The 20,622-nt window shown below is 45.5% G+C and overlaps 1 long non-coding RNA gene across 1 annotated transcript in view; it reads left to right on the top strand.

Annotated features, from left to right (window-relative positions):
* LOC134928881 (uncharacterized) overlaps positions 1-20,121 on the top strand; it is a 113,448-nt gene extending 93,327 nt beyond the window's left edge. The window contains exons 3-4 of the long non-coding RNA XR_010178096.1: positions 16,664-16,821; positions 19,832-20,121. This is a non-coding gene — a long non-coding RNA (uncharacterized LOC134928881). The remainder of the gene's footprint in view (positions 1-16,663; positions 16,822-19,831) is intronic.
* Positions 20,122-20,622: the final 501 nt, after the last annotated feature.

Genomic DNA, 20,622 nt, shown 5'->3' with positions numbered 1-20,622 from the left:
CCACCATATCTGTGCTCACTCAGTGTGCTGCACTGCTGCATGATATATCTGTGCTGAGTGCACTGCTCACACTGCCTAATTGTGGGGACTGGGGAGCAGTTATAGCAGGAGTACAGTGCACAGTTTTGCTGACAGTGACCACCAGTCCAGTATACGTTTGTCTGCCTGAAAAACACTCCTGTGTATTTTTTTTTCTTCATACTACTAGTTTGTTTAGCAGTCTGCTGACAGTGTCCACCAGGTCCGTTATACAGTATATTATATAAGCAGCAGTACGGTAGGCCACGGCTGTACCTACCTCTGTGTTGTCAGTGCACTCGTCGTCCATAAGTAATATAATATAATACTATACTATCCATCCATCTACATTGTATACCTGTGGTGTTTTTTTTTTCTTTCTTCATACTAGTTTAGCAGTCTGCTGACAGTGTCCACCAGGTCCGTTATACAGTATATTATATATATATAAGCAGCAGTACGGTAGGCCACGGCTGTACCTACCTCTGTGTCGTCAGTGCACTCATCGTCCATAAGTAATATAATACTATACTATCCATCCATCTACATTGTATACCTGTGGTGTTTTTTTTTTCTTTCTTCATACTAGTTTAGCAGTCTGCTGACAGTGTTCACCAGGTCCGTTATACAGTATATTATATATATATATAAGCAGCAGTATGGTAGGCCACGGCTGTACCTACCTCTGTGTCGTCAGTGCACTCGTCGTCCATAAGTAATATAATACTATGCTATCCATCCATCTACATTGTATACCTGTGGTGTTTTTTCTTTCTTCATACTAGTTTAGCAGTCTGCTGACAGTGTCCACCAGGTCCGTTATACAGTATATTATATATATATAAGCAGCAGTACGGTAGGCCACGGCTGTACCTACCTCTGTGTCGTCACTCGTCGTCCATAAGTATAAGTAATAATAGTATACTATCCACCCATCTACATTGTATACCTGTGGTGTTTTTTTTTTCTTTCTTCATACTAGTTTAGCAGTCTGCTGACAGTGTCCACCAGGTCCGTTATACAGTATATTATATAAGCAGCAGTACGGTAGGCCACGGCTGTACCTACCTCTGTGTCGTCACTCGTCGTCCATAAGTATAAGTAATAATAGTATACTATCCACCCATCTACATTGTATACCTGTGGTGTTTTTTTTCTTTCTTCATACTAGTTTAGCAGTCTGCTGACAGTGTCCACCAGGTCCGTTATACAGTATATTATATATATATAAGCAGCAGTACGGTAGGCCACGGCTGTACCTACCTCTGTGTCGTCACTCGTCGTCCATAAGTATAAGTAATAATAGTATACTATCAACCCATCCAGTGGCGGATCCAGGGGGGGGGGCACTCGGGCCCGTGCCCCCCCTGTCATTTCTGGCCTCCGTCCCGTTCTCCCCCGGCGCCGCACAGGGAAATGACGGGCGCCTGCTGAGATTGTGTTACCAGCGGGCGCCCGTCTCCCTGCACAGCGGCAGCTGGAGGCAGGAGCTCAGTACTGAGCTCCGGCTTCCGGCGCTGTCACTGTGCGCTATGGGAGAGACGTCAGTCATGACGTCTCTCTCATAGTGCTGCTGAGTGACTGAGGAGCGGACGCCCGGGGAGGAGGAGGACTTCAGCGGCGCGGGAACGGGGCTCGGTAAGTATGTTTTTTATTTCCTTAATGCAGCGGGGGCATCTCCTGGGGGCAAACTACGGGGGACATTACTACTGGGGGGGCATCAACAAGGGGCATTACTACTGGGGGGGCAAACTACTGGGGGCATTATAACTAGGGGGCATCTACTGAGGGCATCACTACTGAGGGGTCATCTATTGGGGGCAGCTACTGGGGGACATTTTTACTGGGGGCCATCTACTGGGGTATTACTACAGGGGGGTCATCTATTGGGGCAAACTCGTAGGGGGCATTATTACTGGGGGGTCATCTATTGGGGGCAGCTACTGGGGCATTATTACTGGGGGGCATCTACTGAGGGCATTACTACTGGGGGGTCATCTATTGGGGGCAGCTACTGGGGCATTATTACTGGGGGGCATCTACTGGGGGCATTACTACTGGGGGGGTCATCTATTGGGGGCAGCTACTGGGGGGCATCTACTGGGGGTATTATTACTGGGGGGCATCTACTGGGGCATTACTACTGGGAGGTCATCTAGTGGGGGCAAACTCATAAGGGGCATTACTACTGGAGGCAAACTACTGGAGGACATTATTACTGGGGGGCATCTACTGGGGGCAAACTACTGGGGGCCAACTATAAAGGTGCCAACTACTGGCGGCGTAACTACAGGGGCATTACTACTGGCGGCTTAACTACAGGGGCATTACTACTTGGGGGCTAAACTACAGGGGGGCCAAACTACTGGGGGCTTAACTACAGGGGCCAAACTACTGGGGGATAACTACAGGGGCCAAACTACTGGGGGCATTACTACTGAAGGCTAAGCTACAAGGGGGCATACCTACAGGGACTAAACTACAATGGGGCAAACTACAGGGGGGCATTACTACCGGTGGCTAAACTACTGCGGGCATTACCACTGGGAGGCTAAACTAAAGGGGGGGGTAAACTACTGGGGTCATGACTGCAGGGGAATTACCACTGGGGGCATAATGACTGGGGGCATTACTACAGGCAACATTACTACTGGGGGCAATACGGGCATTGCAAAAGGGGCACCACTACTTGGGGGTCTATATAAGGGGCACTACCAGTACAGTGGACATTGCATAATGAGCGCTACAACTGTGGGCATTGTATTAGAAGCGCCACCTCACATGCACCGAAGCCGCACACAAATGTACTTGCCCCTTCCATGGTGCCCCCCCTATCATTTTCTTCTGGATCCGCCCCTGCACCCATCTACATTGTATACCTGTGGTGGCTTTTAGTTGTGCGCAAAATATGGAGAACAAAAATGTGGAGGTTAAAAAAATAGGGAAAGATCAAGATCCACTTCCACCTCGTGCTGAAGCTGCTGCCACTAGTCATGGCCGAGACGAAGAAATGCCATCAACATCGTCTGCCAAGGCCGATGCCCAATGTCATAGTACAGAGCATGTAAAATCCAAAACACAAAAGATCAGGAAAAAAATTACCCAAAAATCAAAATTAAAAGCGTCTGAGGAGAAGCGTAAACTTGCCAATATGCCATTTACGACACGGAGTGGCAAGGAACGGCTGAGTCCCTGGCCTATGTTCATGGCTAGTGGTTCAGCTTCACATGAGGATGGAAGCACTCATCCTCTCGCTAGAAAAAAGAAAAGACTTGCGGCAAAAGCACAGCAAAGAACTATGCGTTCTTCGAAATCCCAAAGGAGAGTCCAATTGTGTCGGTTGCGATGCCTGACCTTCCCAACACTGGACGTGAAGAGCTTGCGCCTTCCACCATTTGCACGCCCCCTGCAAGTGTTGAAAGGAGCACCCGCAGTCCAGTTCCTGATAGTGAAATTGAAGATGTCAGTGTTGAAGTACACCAGGATGAGGATATGGGTGTTGCTTGGGCTGGGGAGGAAATTGACAAGGAGGATTCTGATGGTGAGGTGGTTTGTTTAAGTCAGGCACCCGGGGAGACACCTGTTGTCCGTGGGAGGAATATGGCCATTGACATGCCTGGTGAAAATACCAAAAAAATCAGCTCTTCAGTGTGGAAGTATTTCAACAGAAATGCGGACAACAGGTGTCAAGCCGTGTGTTGCCTTTGTCATGCTGTAATAAGTAGGGGTAAGGACGTTAACCACCTCGGAACATCCTCCCTTATACGTCACCTGCAGCGCATTCATAATAAGTCAGTGACAAGTTCAAAAACTTTGGGCGACAGCGGAAGCAGTCCACTGACCAGTAAATCCCTTCCTCTTGTAACCAAGCTCACGCAAACCACACCACCAACTCCCTCAGTGTCAATTTCCTCCTTACCCAGGAAAGCCAATAGTCCTGCAGGCCATGTCACTGGCAAGTCTTACGAGTCCTCTCCTGCCTGGGATTCCTCCGATGCATCCTTGAGTGTAACGCCTACTGCTGCTGGCGCTGCTGTTGTTGCTGCTGGGAGTCGATCGTCATCCCAGAGGGGAAGTCGGAAGACCACTTGTACTACTTCCAGTAAGCAATTGTCCAACAGTCCTTTGCGAGGAAGATGAAATATCACAGCAGTCATCCTGTTGCAAAGCGGATAACTGAGGCCTTGACAACTATGTAGGTGTTAGACGTGCGGCCGGTATGCGCCGTTAGTTCACAGGGAACTAGACAATTTCTTGAGGTAGTGTGCCCCCGTTACCAAATACCATCTAGGTTCCACTTCTCTAGGCAGGCGATACCGAGAATGTACACGGACGTCAGAAAAAGACTCACCAGTGTCCTAAAAAATGCAGTTGTACCCAATGTCCACTTAACCACGGACATGTGGACAAGTGGAGCAGGGCAGACTCAGGACTACATGACTGTGACAGCCCACTGGGTAGATGTATTGCCTCCCGCTGCAAGAACAGCAGTGGCGGCACCAGTAGCAGCATCTCGCAAACGCCAACTCGTTCCTAGGCAGGCTACGCTTTGTATCACCGCTTTCCAGAATACGCACACAGCTGACAACCTCTTACGGCAACTGAGGAAGATCATCGCAGAATGGCTTACCCCAATTGGACTCTCCTGGGGATTTGTGGCATCGGACAACGCCAGCAATATTGTGCGTGCATTACATCTGGGCAAATTCCAGCACGTCCAATGTTTTGCACATACCTTGAATTTGGTGGTGCAGAATTATTTAAAAAACGACAGGGGCGTGCAAGAGATGCTGTCGGTGGCCAGAAGAATTGCGGGCCACTTTCGGCGTACAGGCACCGCGTACAGAAGACTGGAGCACCACCAAAAAAACCTGAACCTGCCCAGCCATCATCTGAAGCAAGAGGTGGTAACGAGGTGGAATTCAACCCTCTATATGCTTCAGAGGATGGAGGAGCAGCAAAAGGCCATTCAAGCCTATACATCTGCCCACGATATAGGCAAAGGAGGTGGAATGCACCTGTCTCAAGCGCAGTGGAGAATGATTTCAACGTTGTGCAAGGTTCTGCTGCCCTTTGAACTTGCCACACGTGAAGTCAGTTCAGACACTGCCAGCCTGAGTCAGGTCATTCCCCTCATCAGGCTTTTGCAGAAGAAGCTGGAGGCATTGAAGGAGGAGCTAAAACAGAGCGATTCCGCTAGGCATGTGGGACTTGTGGATGGAGCCCTTCATTCGCTTAACCAGGATTCACGTGTGGTCAATCTGTTGAAATCAGAGCACTACATTTTGGCCACCGTGCTCGATCCTAGATTTAAAACCTACGTTGGATCTCTCTTTCCGGCAGACACAAGTCTGCAGAGGTTCAAAGAACTGCTGGTGAGAAAATTGTCAAGTCAAGCGGAACGCGACCTGTCAACATCTCCTCCTTCACATTCTCCCGCAACTGGGGGTGCGAGGAAAAGGCTACGAATTCCGAGCCCACTCTCTGGCGGTGATGCAGGGCAGTCTGGAGCGACTGCTGATGCTGACATTTGGTCCGGACTGAAGGACCTGCCAACGATTACTGACATGTCGTCTACTGTCACTGCATATGATTCTCTCACCATTGAAAGAATGGTGGAGGATTATATGAGTGACCGCATCCAAGTAGGCACGTCAGACAGTCCGTACGTATACTGGCAGGAAAAAGAGGCAATTTGGAGGCCCTTGCACAAACTGGCTTTATTCTACCTAAGTTGCCCTCCCTCCAGTGTGTACTCTGAAAGAGTGTTTAGTGCCGCCGCTCACCTTGTCAGCAATCGGCGTACGAGGTTACTTCCAGAAAATGTGGAGAAGATGATGTTCATTAAAATGAATTATAATCAATTCCTCCATGGAGACATTCACCAGCAGCAATTGCCTCCAGAAAGTACACAGGGATCTGAGATGGTGGATTCCAGTGGGGACGAATTAATAATCTGTGAGGAGGGGGATGTACACAGTGAAAGGGGTGATGAATCGGACGATGATGATGAGGTGGACATCTTCCCTCCGTAGAGCCAGTTTGTGCAAGGAGAGATTGATTGCTTCTTTTTTGGTGGGGGCCCAAACCAACCAGTCATTTCAGTCACAGTCGTGTGGCAGACCCTGTCACTGAAATGATGGGTTCGTTAAAGTGTGCATGTCCTGTTTATACAACATAAGGGTGGGTGGGAGGGCCCAAGGACAATTCCATCTTGCACCTCTTTATTCTTTCATTTTTCTTTGCGTCATGTGCTGTTTGGGGAGTATTTTTTGGAAGGGCCATCCTGCGTGACACTGCAGTGCCACTCCTAGATGAGCCAGGTGTTTGTGTCGGCCACTAGGGTCGCTTAGCTTACTCACACAGCTACCTCATTGCGCCTCTTTTTTTCTTTGCGTCATGTGCTGTTTGGGGAGTATTTTTTGGAAGGGCCATCCTGCCTGACACTGCAGTGCCACTCCTAGATGGGCCAGGTGTTTGTGTCGGCCACTAGGGTCGCTTAGCTTACTCACACAGCTACTTCATTGCGCCTCTTTTTTTCTTTGCGTCATGTGCTGTTTGGGGAGTATTTTTTGGAAGGGCCATCCTGCGTGACACTGCAGTGCCACTCCTAGATGGGCCAGGTGTTTGTGTCGGCCACTAGGGTCGCTTAGCTTACTCACACAGCTACCTCATTGCGCCTCTTTTTTTCTTTGCGTCATGTGCTGTTTGGGGAGTATTTTTTGGAAGGGCCATCCTGCCTGACACTGCAGTGCCACTCCTAGATGGGCCAGGTGTTTGTGTCGGCCACTAGGGTCGCTTAGCTTACTCACACAGCTACCTCATTGCGCCTCTTTTTTTCTTTGCGTCATGTGCTGTTTGGGGAGGGGAGTATTTTTTGGAAGGGCCATCCTGCGTGACACTGCAGTGCCACTCCTAGATGGCCAGGTGTTTGTGTCGGCCACTTGGGTCGCTTAGCTTAGCCATCCAGCGACCTCGGTGCAAATTTTAGGACTAAAAATAATATTGTGAGGTGTTCAGAATAGACTGAAAATGAGTGTAAATTATTATTGAGGTTAATAATACTATGGGATCAAAATGACCCCCAAATTCAATGATTTAAGCTGTTTTTTAGGGTTTTTTGAAAAAAACACCCGAATCCAAAACACACCCGAATCCGACAAAAAAATTTTGGTGAGGTTTTGCCAAAACGCGTTCGAAACCAAAACACGGCGGCGGAACCGAACCCAAAACCAAAACACAAAACCTGAAAAATGTCCGGTGCACATCACTACTTCCAATCATAAAATATGTGGACAAACAGAAACAAGTCCTGTCACTCACCACATAACTGTACCTAAGGATGACATATAAACTAGAGATGAGCGCCGGAAATTTTTCGGGTTTTGTGTTTTGGTTTTGGGTTCGGTTCCGCGGCCGTGTTTTGGGTTCGACCGCGTTTTGGCAAAACCTCACCGAATTTTTTTTGTCGGATTCGGGTGTGTTTTGGATTCGGGTGTTTTTTTTAAAAAACACTAAAAAACAGCTTAAATCATAGAATTTGGGGGTCATTTTGATCCCAAAGTATTATTAACCTCAAAAACCATAATTTACACTCATTTTCAGTCTATTCTGAATACCTCACACCTCACAATATTATTTTTAGTCCTAAAATTTGCACCTAGGTCGCTGGATGACTAAGCTAAGCGACCCTAGTGGCCGACACAAACACCGGGCCCATCTAGGAGTGGCACTGCAGTGTCACGCAGGATGTCCCTTCCAAAAAACCCTCCCCAAACAGCACATGACGCAAAGAAAAAAAGAGGCGCAATGAGGTAGCTGTGTGAGTAAGATAAGCGACCCTAGTGGCCGACACAAACACCGGGCCCATCTAGGAGTGGCACTGCAGTGTCACGCAGGATGTCCCTTCCAAAAAACCCTCCCCAAACAGCACATGATGCAAAGAAAAAAAGAGGCGCAATGAGGTAGCTGTGTGAGTAAGATAAGCGACCCTATTGGCCGACACAAACACCGGGCCCATCTAGGAGTGGCACTGCAGTGTCACGCAGGATGGCCGTTCCAAAAAACCCTCCCCAAACAGCACATGACGCAAAGAAAAAAAGAGGCGCAATGAGGTAGCTGTGTGAGTAAGAAAAGCGACCCTAGTGGCCGACACAAACACCGGGCCCATCTAGGAGTGGCACTGCAGTGTCACGCAGGATGGCCCTTCCAAAAAACATTCCACAAACAGCACATGACGCAAAGAAAAATTAAAGAAAAAAGAGGTGCAAGATGGAATTGTCCTTGGGCCCTCCCACCCAACCTTATGTTGTATAAACAGGACATGCACACTTTAACCAACCCATCATTTCAGTGACAGGGTCTGCCACACGACTGTGACTGAAATGACGGGTTGGTTTGGACCCCCACCAAAAAAGAAGCAATTAATCTCTCCTTGCACAAACTGGCTCTACAGAGGCAAGATGTCCACCTCATCATCATCCTCCGATATATCACCGTGTACATCCCCCTCCTCACAGATTATCAATTCGTCCCCACTGGAATCCACCATCTCAGCTCCCTGTGTACTTTGTGGAGGCAATTGCTGCTGGTCAATGTCTCCACGGAGGAATTGATTATAATTCATTTTAATGAACATCATCTTCTCCACATTTTCTGGATGTAACCTCGTACGCCGATTGCTGACAAGGTGAGCGGCGGCACTAAACACTCTTTCGGAGTACACACTTGTGGGAGGGCAACTTAGGTAGAATAAAGCCAGTTTGTGCAAGGGCCTCCAAATTGCCTCTTTTTCCTGCCAGTATAAGTACGGACTGTGTGACGTGCCTACTTGGATGCGGTCACTCATATAATCCTCCACCATTCTTTCAATGTTGAGAGAATCATATGCAGTGACAGTAGACGACATGTCCGTAATCGTTGTCAGGTCCTTCAGTCCGGACCAGATGTCAGCATCAGCAGTCGCTCCAGACTGCCCTGCATCACCGCCAGCGGGTGGGCTCGGAATTCTGAGCCTTTTCCTCGCACCCCCAGTTGCGGGAGAATGTGAAGGAGGAGATGTTGACAGGTCGCGTTCCGCTTGACTTGACAATTTTCTCACCAGCAGGTCTTTCAACCCCAGCAGACTTGTGTCTGCCGGAAAGAGAGATCCAAGGTAGGCTTTAAATCTAGGATCGAGCACGGTGGCCAAAATGTAGTGCTCTGATTTCAACAGATTGACCACCCGTGAATCCTTGTTAAGCGAATTAAGGGCTCCATCCACAAGTCCCACATGCCTAGCGGAATCGCTCCGTGTTAGCTCCTCCTTCAATGTCTCCAGCTTCTTCTGCAAAAGCCTGATGAGGGGAATGACCTGACTCAGGCTGGCAGTGTCTGAACTGACTTCACGTGTGGCAAGTTCAAAGGGCATCAGAACCTTGCACAACGTTGAAATCATTCTCCACTGCGCTTGAGACAGGTGCATTCCACCTCCTATATTGTGCTCAATTGTATAGGCTTGAATGGCCTTTTGCTGCTCCTCCAACCTCTGAAGCATATAGAGGGTTGAATTCCACCTCGTTACCACTTCTTGCTTCAGATGATGGCAGGGCAGGTTCAGTAGTTTTTGGTGGTGCTCCAGTCTTCTGTACGTGGTGCCTGTACGCCGAAAGTGTCCCGCAATTCTTCTGGCCACCGACAGCATCTCTTGCACGCCCCTGTCGTTTTTTAAATAATTCTGCACCACCAAATTCAAGGTATGTGCAAAACATGGGACGTGCTGGAATTTGCCCATATTTAATGCACACACAATATTGCTGGCGTTGTCCGATGCCACAAATCCACAGGAGAGTACAATTGGGGTAAGCCATTCCGCGATGATCTTCCTCAGTTGCCGTAAGAGGTTTTCAGCTGTGTGCGTATTCTGGAAACCGGTGATACAAAGCGTAGCCTGCCTAGGAAAGAGTTGGCGTTTGCGAGATGCTGCTACTGGTGCCGCCGCTGCTGTTCTTGTGGCGGGAGTCCATACATCTACCCAGTGGGCTGTCACAGTCATATAGTCCTGACCCTGCCCTGCTCCACTTGTCCACATGTCCGTGGTTAAGTGGACATTGGGTACAGCTGCATTTTTTAGGACACTGGTGACTCTTTTTCTGAGGTCTGTGTACATTTTCGGTATCGCCTGCCTAGAGAAATGGAACTTAGATGGTATTTGGTACCGGGGACACAGTACCTCCAACAAGTCTCTAGTTGGCTCTGCAGTAATGATGGATACCGGAACCACGTTTCTCACCACCCAGGATGCCAAGGCCTCAGTTATCCGCTTTGCAGTAGGATGACTGCTGTGATATTTCATCTTCCTCGCAAAGGACTTTTGGACAGTCAATTGCTTGGTGGAAGTAGTAAAAGTGGTCTTACGACTTCCCCTCTGGGATGACCATCGACTCCCAGCAGCAACAACAGCAGCGCCAGCAGCAGTAGGCGTTACACGCAAGGATGCATCGGAGGAATCCCAGGCAGGAGAGGAATCGTCAGAATTGCCAGTGACATGGCCTGCAGGACTATTGGCATTCCTGGGGAAGGAGGAAATTGACACTGAGGGAGTTGGTGGGGTGGTTTGCGTGAGCTTGGTTACAAGAGGAAGGGATTTACTGGTCAGTGGACTGCTTCCGCTGTCACCCAAAGTTTTTGAACTTGTCACTGACTTATTATGAATGCGCTGCAGGTGACGTATAAGGGAGGATGTTCCGAAGTGGTTAACGTCCTTACCCCTACTTATTACAGCTTGACAAAGGCAACACACGGCTTGACACCTGTTGTCCGCATTTCAGTTGAAATACTTCCACACCGAAGAGCTGATTTTTTTTGGTATTTTCACCAGGCATGTCAGTGGCCATATTCCTCCCACGGACAACAGGTGTCTCCCCGGGTGCCTGACTTAAACAAACCACCTCACCATCAGAATCCTCCTGGTCAATTTCCTCCCCAGCGCCAGCAACACCCATATCCTCCTCATCCTGGTGTACTTCAACACTGACATCTTCAATCTGACTATCAGGAACTGGACTGCGGGTGCTCCTTCCAGCACTTGCAGGGGGCGTGCAAATGGTGGAAGGCGCATGCTCTTCACGTCCAGTGTTGGGAAGGTCAGGCATCGCAACCGACACAATTGGAGTCGGACTCTCCTTGTGGATTTGGGATTTCGAAGAACGCACAGTTCTTTGCGGTGCTACTGCTTTTGCCAGCTTGAGTCTTTTCATTTTTCTAGCGAGAGGCTGAGTGCTTCCATCCTCATGTGAAGCTGAACCACTAGCCATGAACATAGGCCAGGGCCTCAGCCGTTCCTTGCCACTCCGTGTGGTAAATGGCATATTGGCAAGTTTACGCTTCTCCTCCGACAATTTTATTTTAGGTTTTGGAGTCCTTTTTTTACTGATATTTGGTGTTTTGGATTTGACATGCTCTGTACTATGACATTGGGCATCGGCCTTGGCAGACGACGTTGCTGGCATTTCATCGTCTCGGCCGTGACTAGTGGCAGCAGCTTCAGCACGAGGTGGAAGTGGATCTTGATCTTTCCCTAATTTTGGAACCTCAACATTTTTGTTCTCCATATTTTAATAGGCACAACTAAAAGGCACCTCAGGTAAACAATGGAGATGGATGGATACTAGTATACTTATGGATGGACTGCCGAGTGCCGACACAGAGGTAGCTACAGCCGTGGACTACCGTACTGTGTCTGCTGCTAATATAGACTGGATGATAATGATATGAAATCAATATATATATGTATGTATATATAATATCACTAGTACTGCAGCCGGACAGGTAGATAATATATTTATTAGGTAATGATGACTGATGACGGACCTGCTGGACACTGTCAGCTCAGCAGCACCGCAGACTGCTACAGTAAGCTACTATACTATAGTAGTATGTACAAAGAAGAAAGAAAAAAAAAAACCACGGGTAGGTGGTATACAATTATGGATGGACTGCCGAGTGCCGACACAGAGGTAGCTACAGCCGTGGACTAACGTACTGTGTCTGCTGCTAATATAGACTGGATGATAATGATATGAAATCAATATATATATGTATGTATATATAATATCACTAGTACTGCAGCCGGACAGGTAGATAATATATTTATTAGGTAATGATGACTGATGACGGACCTGCTGGACACTGTCAGCTCAGCAGCACCGCAGACTGCTACAGTAAGCTACTATACTATAGTAGTATGTACAAAGAAGAAAGAAGAAAAAAAAAACACGGGTAGGTGGTATACAATTATGGATGGACTGCCGAGTGCCGACACAGAGGTAGCTACAGCCGTGGACTAACGTACTGTGTCTGCTGCTAATATAGACTGGATGATAATGATATGAAATCAATATATATATGTATGTATATATAATATCACTAGTACTGCAGCCGGACAGGTAGATAATATATTTATTAGGTAATGATGACTGATGACGGACCTGCTGGACACTGTCAGCTCAGCAGCACCGCAGACTGCTACAGTAAGCTACTATACTATAGTAGTATGTACAAAGAAGAAAGAAAAAAAAAACCACGGGTAGGTGGTATACAATTATGGATGGACTGCCGAGTGCCGACACAGAGGTAGCTACAGCCGTGGACTAACGTACTGTGTCTGCTGCTAATATAGACTGGATGATAATGATATGAAATCAATATATATATATGTATGTATATATAATATCACTAGTACTGCAGCCGGACAGGTAGATAATATATTTATTAGGTAATGATGACTGATGACGGACCTGCTGGACACTGTCAGCTCAGCAGCACCGCAGACTGCTACAGTAAGCTACTATACTATAGTAGTATGTACAAAGAAGAAAGAAAAGAAAAAAACCACGGGTAGGTGGTATACAATTATGGATGGACTGCCGAGTGACGACACAGAGGTAGCTACAGCCGTGGACTACCGTACTGTGTCTGCTGCTAATATAGACTGGATGATAATGATATGAAATCAATATATATATGTATGTATATATAATATCACTAGTACTGCAGCCGGACAGGTAGATAATATATTTATTAGGTAATGATGACTGATGACGGACCTGCTGGACACTGTCAGCTCAGCAGCACCGCAGACTGCTACAGTAAGCTACTATACTATAGTAGTATGTACAAAGAAGAAAGAAAAAAAAAAACCACGGGTAGGTGGTATACAATTATGGATGGACTGCCGAGTGCCGACACAGAGGTAGCTACAGCCGTGGACTAACGTACTGTTTCTGCTGCTAATATAGAGTCTAGACTGGATGATAAATTATTGATAATGAGATGAAATCAATATAATATCACTAGTACTGCAGCCGGACAGGTACTATATATATTTATTATGTAATGACTGATGACGGACCTGCTGGACACTGTCAGGTCAGCAGCACCGCAGACTGCTACAGTAAGCTACTATAGTAGTATGTATAAAGAAGAATAAAAAAAAAAAAACCACGGGTAGGTGGTATACAATATTATATATATATATATATATATATATATATATTATATACAATTATATATATATATATATATATATATATATTAAACTGGTGGTGATTGATTATTAAACTGGTGGTCAGGTCACTCACGTTGCAACTTGCAACTAGTACTCCGAGTCCTAAGCAGACAATCACAAAATATGTTATTATACTGGTGGTCAGTGTGGTCACAACAATGGCAGTGTGGCACTGACTCTGGCAGCAAAAGTGTGCACTGTACGTTATATGTACTCCTGAGTCCTGCTCTCAGACTCTAACTGCTCCCCACTGTCAGTGTCTCCCCCACAAGTCAGATAATACAATACACTTACAGTCACACTATCTAATCTATATCACTTCAGCAAGTAGTATAGTAGTATAGTAGTACTCCTCCTAATAATGCTCCCCAAAATTACTACTACTGTGTCTCTCTCGTCTCTACTGTGTCTCTCTCTTCTCTAAACGGAGAGGACGCCAGCCACGTCCTCTCCCTATGACTCTCAATGCACGTGTGAAAATGGCGGCGACGCGCGGCTTCTTATATAGAATCCGAGTCTCGCGATAGAATCCGAGCCTCGCGAGAATCCGACAGCGGGATGATGACGTTCAGGCGCGCTCGGGTTAACCGAGCAAGGCGGGAAGATCCGAGTCGCTCGGACCCGTGAAAAAAAACATGAAGTTCGGGCGGGTTCGGATTCAGAGGAACCGAACCCGCTCATCTCTAATATAAACACAATTTACTTGATTTAAAATTCCTCTCTAAATTTTTGAATAAGAAACTTTTGCTGTGTAAAATATTCTGATACTCTAGCGCGCCATGATTCAAAAAAGTTTGGGAACCACTGGTCTACAGTAAAGCATTGTATGTCTTTCACCTTTAATGATGGTTAGCAGTTTGCTTATTGGTTATACATAGAATTAGGTCGACAGGGACTCTAGGTCGACATGTACTAGGTCGACATGACAGAAGGTCGACATGACTTTTTTCACTTTTTTGGATGTGATTTAATAAGTACAGTGACCGGGTACCCCAATTAGTGCACCGTGTCCCCTCGCATGGCTCGCTTCACTCGCCATGCTTTTGGCAAGGTGCTTCGCTCCGCTACCGCTGCGCTCAGCACGGGTTACTGTTCCCAATTGTAGTCCACGTGGATCGTAAAGTATGAAAAAGTAAAAAAAATAAAACAGTGAAAAACTCATGTCGACATTTTGTCATGTCGACTTAGAACATGTTGACCTAGAGTCCTTGTCGACCTATTATTTATGGTCAATGTAATAGATAAAACCAGTGCTGGTGGCTTCCAATCATAAAATATGTGGACAAACAGAAACAACTCCTGTCACTCACCACATAACTGTACCTAAGGATGACATATAAACACAATTTACTTGATTTAAAATTCCTCTCTAAATTTTTATAGTGGTCGACCTAGACATTATCAATCTAAGTGTGGTCGACCTAGAGACCGGATACCGTCCTGTCATATCCTGTTTTAACTACGAATCAATTCTCACAAAAAAATTATATAGAGTGCACTCACCAAAGTCACAATGTTCAACGTGTCAATCCCCGACAAGGACCTTTCTCTTAGGTCACCACATTTATTTCTTATTGTATTTGTTTTACGTCTTTGCATTTGTTGGACCCATGGTGGTCTTGAAAAATATTCAGGACAGGGACTGATCCAATATGACTTGGTTTGATGTTAAAAGAGAAATACAAAGAAACGTGAATGGAGAATGTCCTGTTTATCTTTCCTTTATTCTTTTGGCCGGAGAAATCCTGTGTAAATGAGTAGCGTCCCAGTGGATGACAAACCGCACAGTACTTATAAAGTGTAACCAAGAAGGGATATACTGTATGATCACTATAACAATTTGCAAAATAAAAATGTTTTATTTCCAAAGAACACAGGGGGTCATTCCGAGTTGATCGCTAGCTGCATTCGGTCGCTGTGCAGCGATGAGGCTAAAAAATGGCACTTCTGCGCATGTGTATGCGGCGCCATGCACGCACGCAATGTACTATTACAACGAACGTTGTAGTTTCACCCAAGGTCTAGCGAAGCTTTTCAGTCGCACTGCTGGCCACAGAGTGATTGACATGAAGTGGGCGTTTCTGGGTGTCAACTAACCGTTTTCAGAGAGTGTTCAAAAAAACGCAGGCGTGCCAGGAAAACGCAGGTGTGGCTGAGCGAACGCAGGGCGTGTTTGTGATGTCAAAACAGGAACTGAATAGTCTGAAGTGATCGCAAGCGCTGAGTAGGTATTGAGCTACTCTAAAACTGCACAAAAAAACTTTGTCGCCGCTCTGCGATCCTTTCGTTCACACTTCTGCTAAGCTAAAATACACTCCCAGTGGGAGGCGGCATAGCGTTTGCACGGCTGCTAAAAACAGCTAGCGAGCGATCAACTCGGAATGACCACCACAGTTCCATTTTGTCTTTATTGTAATTTGTTTCTCCATAAATAATACTATAGTGCTAAGGCTGAGCCTTTTCCTGCAGGTTAAGCACAGAAAAATACCCCTCAAGGTTATGCTACAGTTAAAGCGACAATTTGTTTTCTCTGTCATTTTGTATTCTTAAATCATAATTTCTACATGTATGTCTTATCTCCTTAAATAGCACAATGAAAAGGATTGTGAACTTGTAAAGAACAATGGTTTATAGCCAGTTATTTCCCTGCCTGTGTGATTAAATTGTTCCAGAGGAGCTGGCAAGTTCAGTGAAGATAATGTGTGCCTGTATTGCAGAATCTCACTGCGGATGAGGAAAGTGTAATTTTAGATACATTAGGTGTTCATAAACCATAATGAATTTGAGCAGTGCACATTGGTGGAATCGTTCTTGCTTACTGTTTTCTGATTAATAAAGATGAGCATAAACTTCATGTTAAGCGCACTTTTACTAACCTCCTCTGAATAATGCTCCGTCCAGCATAAAACAAACAGAACGTTATTCGCTCCTTAACTTGTAATATCTCTGCTCTGGTATTATATTATGTATCCATTATGCTTATTAGGTAATAATGGTGTCAGCTGTGTGTGCAATTATCATTTTGTATTGTCTCTGCAAGAATATAATTATTATTTCCATAACTATTTGCAGCAAATTGTTTTCCGTTTCATTACACAGCCATGATGTTAATGTGTCTAAAAAGTCAAGTTAAGCTCAGAAGGGCATCGTGGGGAGATCTCTATTCCAGGCGATGTCAGTAAAGTACCATCAGCACGGTCGGAGCATCAGCACCTTATGGCCATTAACATTGACAATTTTCCCTTGGACCCACAGAGGTGCGTAGGAAATAGAGCAATATTGGGCTGCAGTAATTCCCAGGGATGTGTACAGCTAAACATTGTAACAGCAGATAGGCAAAATCCTCCCCTTAAGTTGCTCTACAGAATGGAATATTGTGCTGCAGATGTCCATGTATAAAAGGGGCAAAATGTTAGGACACTAAGGGCTCTACGAGTATTTACTAAGACTTGGATGGAGATAAAGTGGACGGAGATAAAGTACCAGCCAATCAGCTCCTAACTGTCATTTTTCAAACCCAGCCTGTGACATGACAGTTAGGAGCTGATTGGCTAGTCATTTATCCCTGTCCACTTTATCTCCATCCAAGGCTTAGTAAATAGACCCCAAAAAGACGAATGTTGCCCACCAGCAGGCTGTTATTTATTTTTGCACCCTCTCTGGTGAAACGGGCAATGAATAAGAGCCGGGAAATTCGTTAGGCTCCCTTGTTATTTGAGTTGAATCACAGGCGAACATCTGTCTGACTGCCTCTGGCACCCTGACCCGCTCTCATCCACTGAGAAGGGTTACTCCCAACAACCGCTGCTCAGGCTTCCAGCTTGTACTGTATGTAATGCCTTGCCGGCAAAGGCTCCCACATTGCTAATTGAGGTACTTACAACTTGCTTTCAGGTGGAGATACACATAGTAACATAGGGGTAAATGTATTACACCTGCACGTATCATGCAGGTATAATGCTTTCTGCATCGCTTCTTTACCGAGGTGAAGCAGGAAGCAGCAGCGCTGAGATGTATTAACATCTTGGATGCTGAAGTGGGGGAGTGAAAACTCCCAAGTCTTGCGAGATCTTCCATGCAGCGTGAAGCCGGCAGCCGCCACAACCAGGTCCCTGCTGTGGTGAATGGGCAACGACACCTGCAGCTATCAAAATCAATAGCTGCATGCATCGTAACAGTCAGTGCCACTTACCTTCTATACATTGCCTAGTATATCGGTGTAACAGTCAGTGCCACTTACCTTTTATACATTGCCTAGTATATCGGTGTAACAGTCAGTGCCACTTACCTTTTATACATTGCCTAGTATATCGGTGTAACAGTCAGTGCCACTTACCTTTTATACATTGCCTAGTATATCGGTGTAACAGTCAGTGCCACTTACCTTTTATACATTGCCTAGTATATCGGTGTAACAGTCAGTACCACTTACCTTTTATACATTGCCTAGTATATCGGTGTAACAGTCAGTGCCACTTACCTTTTATACATTGCCTAGTATATCGGTGTAACAGTCAGTACCACTTACCTTTTATACATTGCCTAGTATATCGGTGTAACAGTCAGTACCACTTACCTTTTATACATTGCCTAGTATATCGGTGTAACAGTCAGTAGCACTTACCTTTTATACATTGCCTAGTATATCGGTGTAACAGTCAGTGCCACTTACCTTTTATACATTGCCTAGTATATCGGTGTAACAGTCAGTACCACTTACCTTTTATACATTGCCTAGTATATCGGTGTAACAGTCAGTACCACTTACCTTTTATACATTGCCTAGTATATCGGTGTAACAGTCAGTAGCACTTACCTTTTATACATTGCCTAGTATATCGGTGTAACAGTCAGTGCCACTTACCTTTTATACATTGCCTAGTATATCGGTGTAACAGTCAGTGCCACTTACCTTTTATACATTGCCTAGTATATCGGTGTAACAGTCAGTACCACTTACCTTTTATACATTGCCTAGTATATCGGTGTAACAGTCAGTGCCACTTACCTTTTATACATTGCCTAGTATATCGGTGTAACAGTCAGTACCACTTACCTTTTATACATTGCCTAGTATATCGGTGTAACAGTCAGTACCACTTACCTTTTATACATTGCCTAGTATATCGGTGTAACAGTCAGTAGCACTTACCTTTTATACATTGCCTAGTATATCGGTGTAACAGTCAGTGCCACTTACCTTTTATACATTGCCTAGTATATCGGTGTAACAGTCAGTGCCACTTACCTTTTATACATTGCCTAGTATATCGGTGTAACAGTCAGTACCACTTACCTTTTATACATTGCCTAGTATATCGGTGTAACAGTCAGTGCCACTTACCTTTTATACATTGCCTAGTATATCGGTGTAACAGTCAGTACCTCTTACCTTTTATACATTGCCTAGTATATCAATGTAACAGTCAGTACCACTTACCTTTTATACATTGCCTAGTATATCGGTGTAACAGTCAGTAGCACTTACCTTTTATACATTGCCTAGTATATCGGTGTAACAGTCAGTGCCACTTACCTTTTATACATTGCCTAGTATATCGGTGTAACAGTCAGTGCCACTTACCTTTTATACATTGCCTAGTATATCGGTGTAACAGTCAGTGCCACTTACCTTTTATACATTGCCTAGTATATCGGTGTGCTTTCTTGTAGATAGCAGCGCTGATATAGACAGGTGGTATTCAGTATGACGGCTGTTGGGATCCCAGCACTCAGTATACCGGCGCCGGAATCCCGACACTCAGCATACTGACAACTATTCTCCCTCTTGGGGGTCCACGACCCCCCTGGAGGGAGAATACCGTGCCCACAGCGTGGCGAACGCAGCGAGCCCGCAATGGGCTCATTTGTGCTCGCCCAGCAGTTCCCTGCATGCCGGCGCCGGTATGCTGGGCGTCGGGATCCTGGCTGCCGGCATAACATACTACACCCATATAGACAGGGGCACGCACCACCAGATTCATACACAGGGAGAAACTGTGTCAGTGCACAGAAACATTTGACGGCAGATAAGAACCACTAGGCCCGTCTAGTCTGCCCCTTTTTTAACCTTATTGTTACCTCAAATCCTATTAGATCCTGCCGTCTTTTGAAGTTATATGCTCCATATATACTAATCAGTGTGGAGCACAGAGACAGAGTGAATAACTATTTCGTCTACCAAGGGTCACATTATGGTTTCAGGGATTTGCCTGTGCATCTTATATGGTCATTAGAGTTCAGTGACATTCTATATCTTCTTGGCAGTTGGCTCACTATTACTGAATATACAATTTCCAGATTAATGGTGCTGGAAGACGATACTACAGACTTCCAGGCTTTGATACCGACTACACCACTTGTTTGAAAGAAATCTCTCATCTGCAACAAGCTGCAGTCGGATTGTTACTTCTTGCTGTATGAAAAGATTGTTACTTCTTGCTGTATGGATATTCTGGAAATTGCTAAATAGATGGTTATACTGTTGCTTTATGACATTGCATGCATTTTCATTTTATCTACTTCTAGTCTAGATTTATATGTCCTGCCATATTCTAATAATGACTGTGTTTTCTAAAAGATATTATTCAGTGTATTATTAAATGGTGAAATGTTATCTGTATGGGCTATCAGTATTGCCTTTTCTGTTATTTATTCTGCAAAGAACCAATCCGCCAACTGATCTGAATAGGAGTTGCATAGTAGTTCCAACAAAAGTTTGCAGGCTTGTGTCATAAGGTAATGGCAAGCAGCAAGTTGCAGAGCCTCTGTCAGGATCAAACCTGCAAAAACTCCCAGATGGACAAGGACAGATCAAGTCTACCTATTCACTATGGTGGTTACAAACTGAAGGAAGTGAGTTGGAACATCCTTATGGTACAGAACAGTGCTTGGAGAGGGATAAATAATAGTTTAAAATCTGTCAAACTGTCTTACATCACAAATGATCTGGAAACAATGCCATTCTCTTACTAATCCCAGTATTAAACCAGAAAACCCAAAAAGAACACCCACTAGAAGACTGCGGACAATAATATAGAACTCATAGTTCATGGTAC

This window comes from Pseudophryne corroboree, chromosome 5 (assembly GCF_028390025.1).
Source record: "Pseudophryne corroboree isolate aPseCor3 chromosome 5, aPseCor3.hap2, whole genome shotgun sequence".
Lineage (NCBI taxonomy): Eukaryota > Metazoa > Chordata > Amphibia > Anura > Myobatrachidae > Pseudophryne > Pseudophryne corroboree.
The sequence above is the reverse complement of the archived record's forward strand: the minus strand, read 5'-3'. Positions and strand labels throughout refer to the sequence as shown.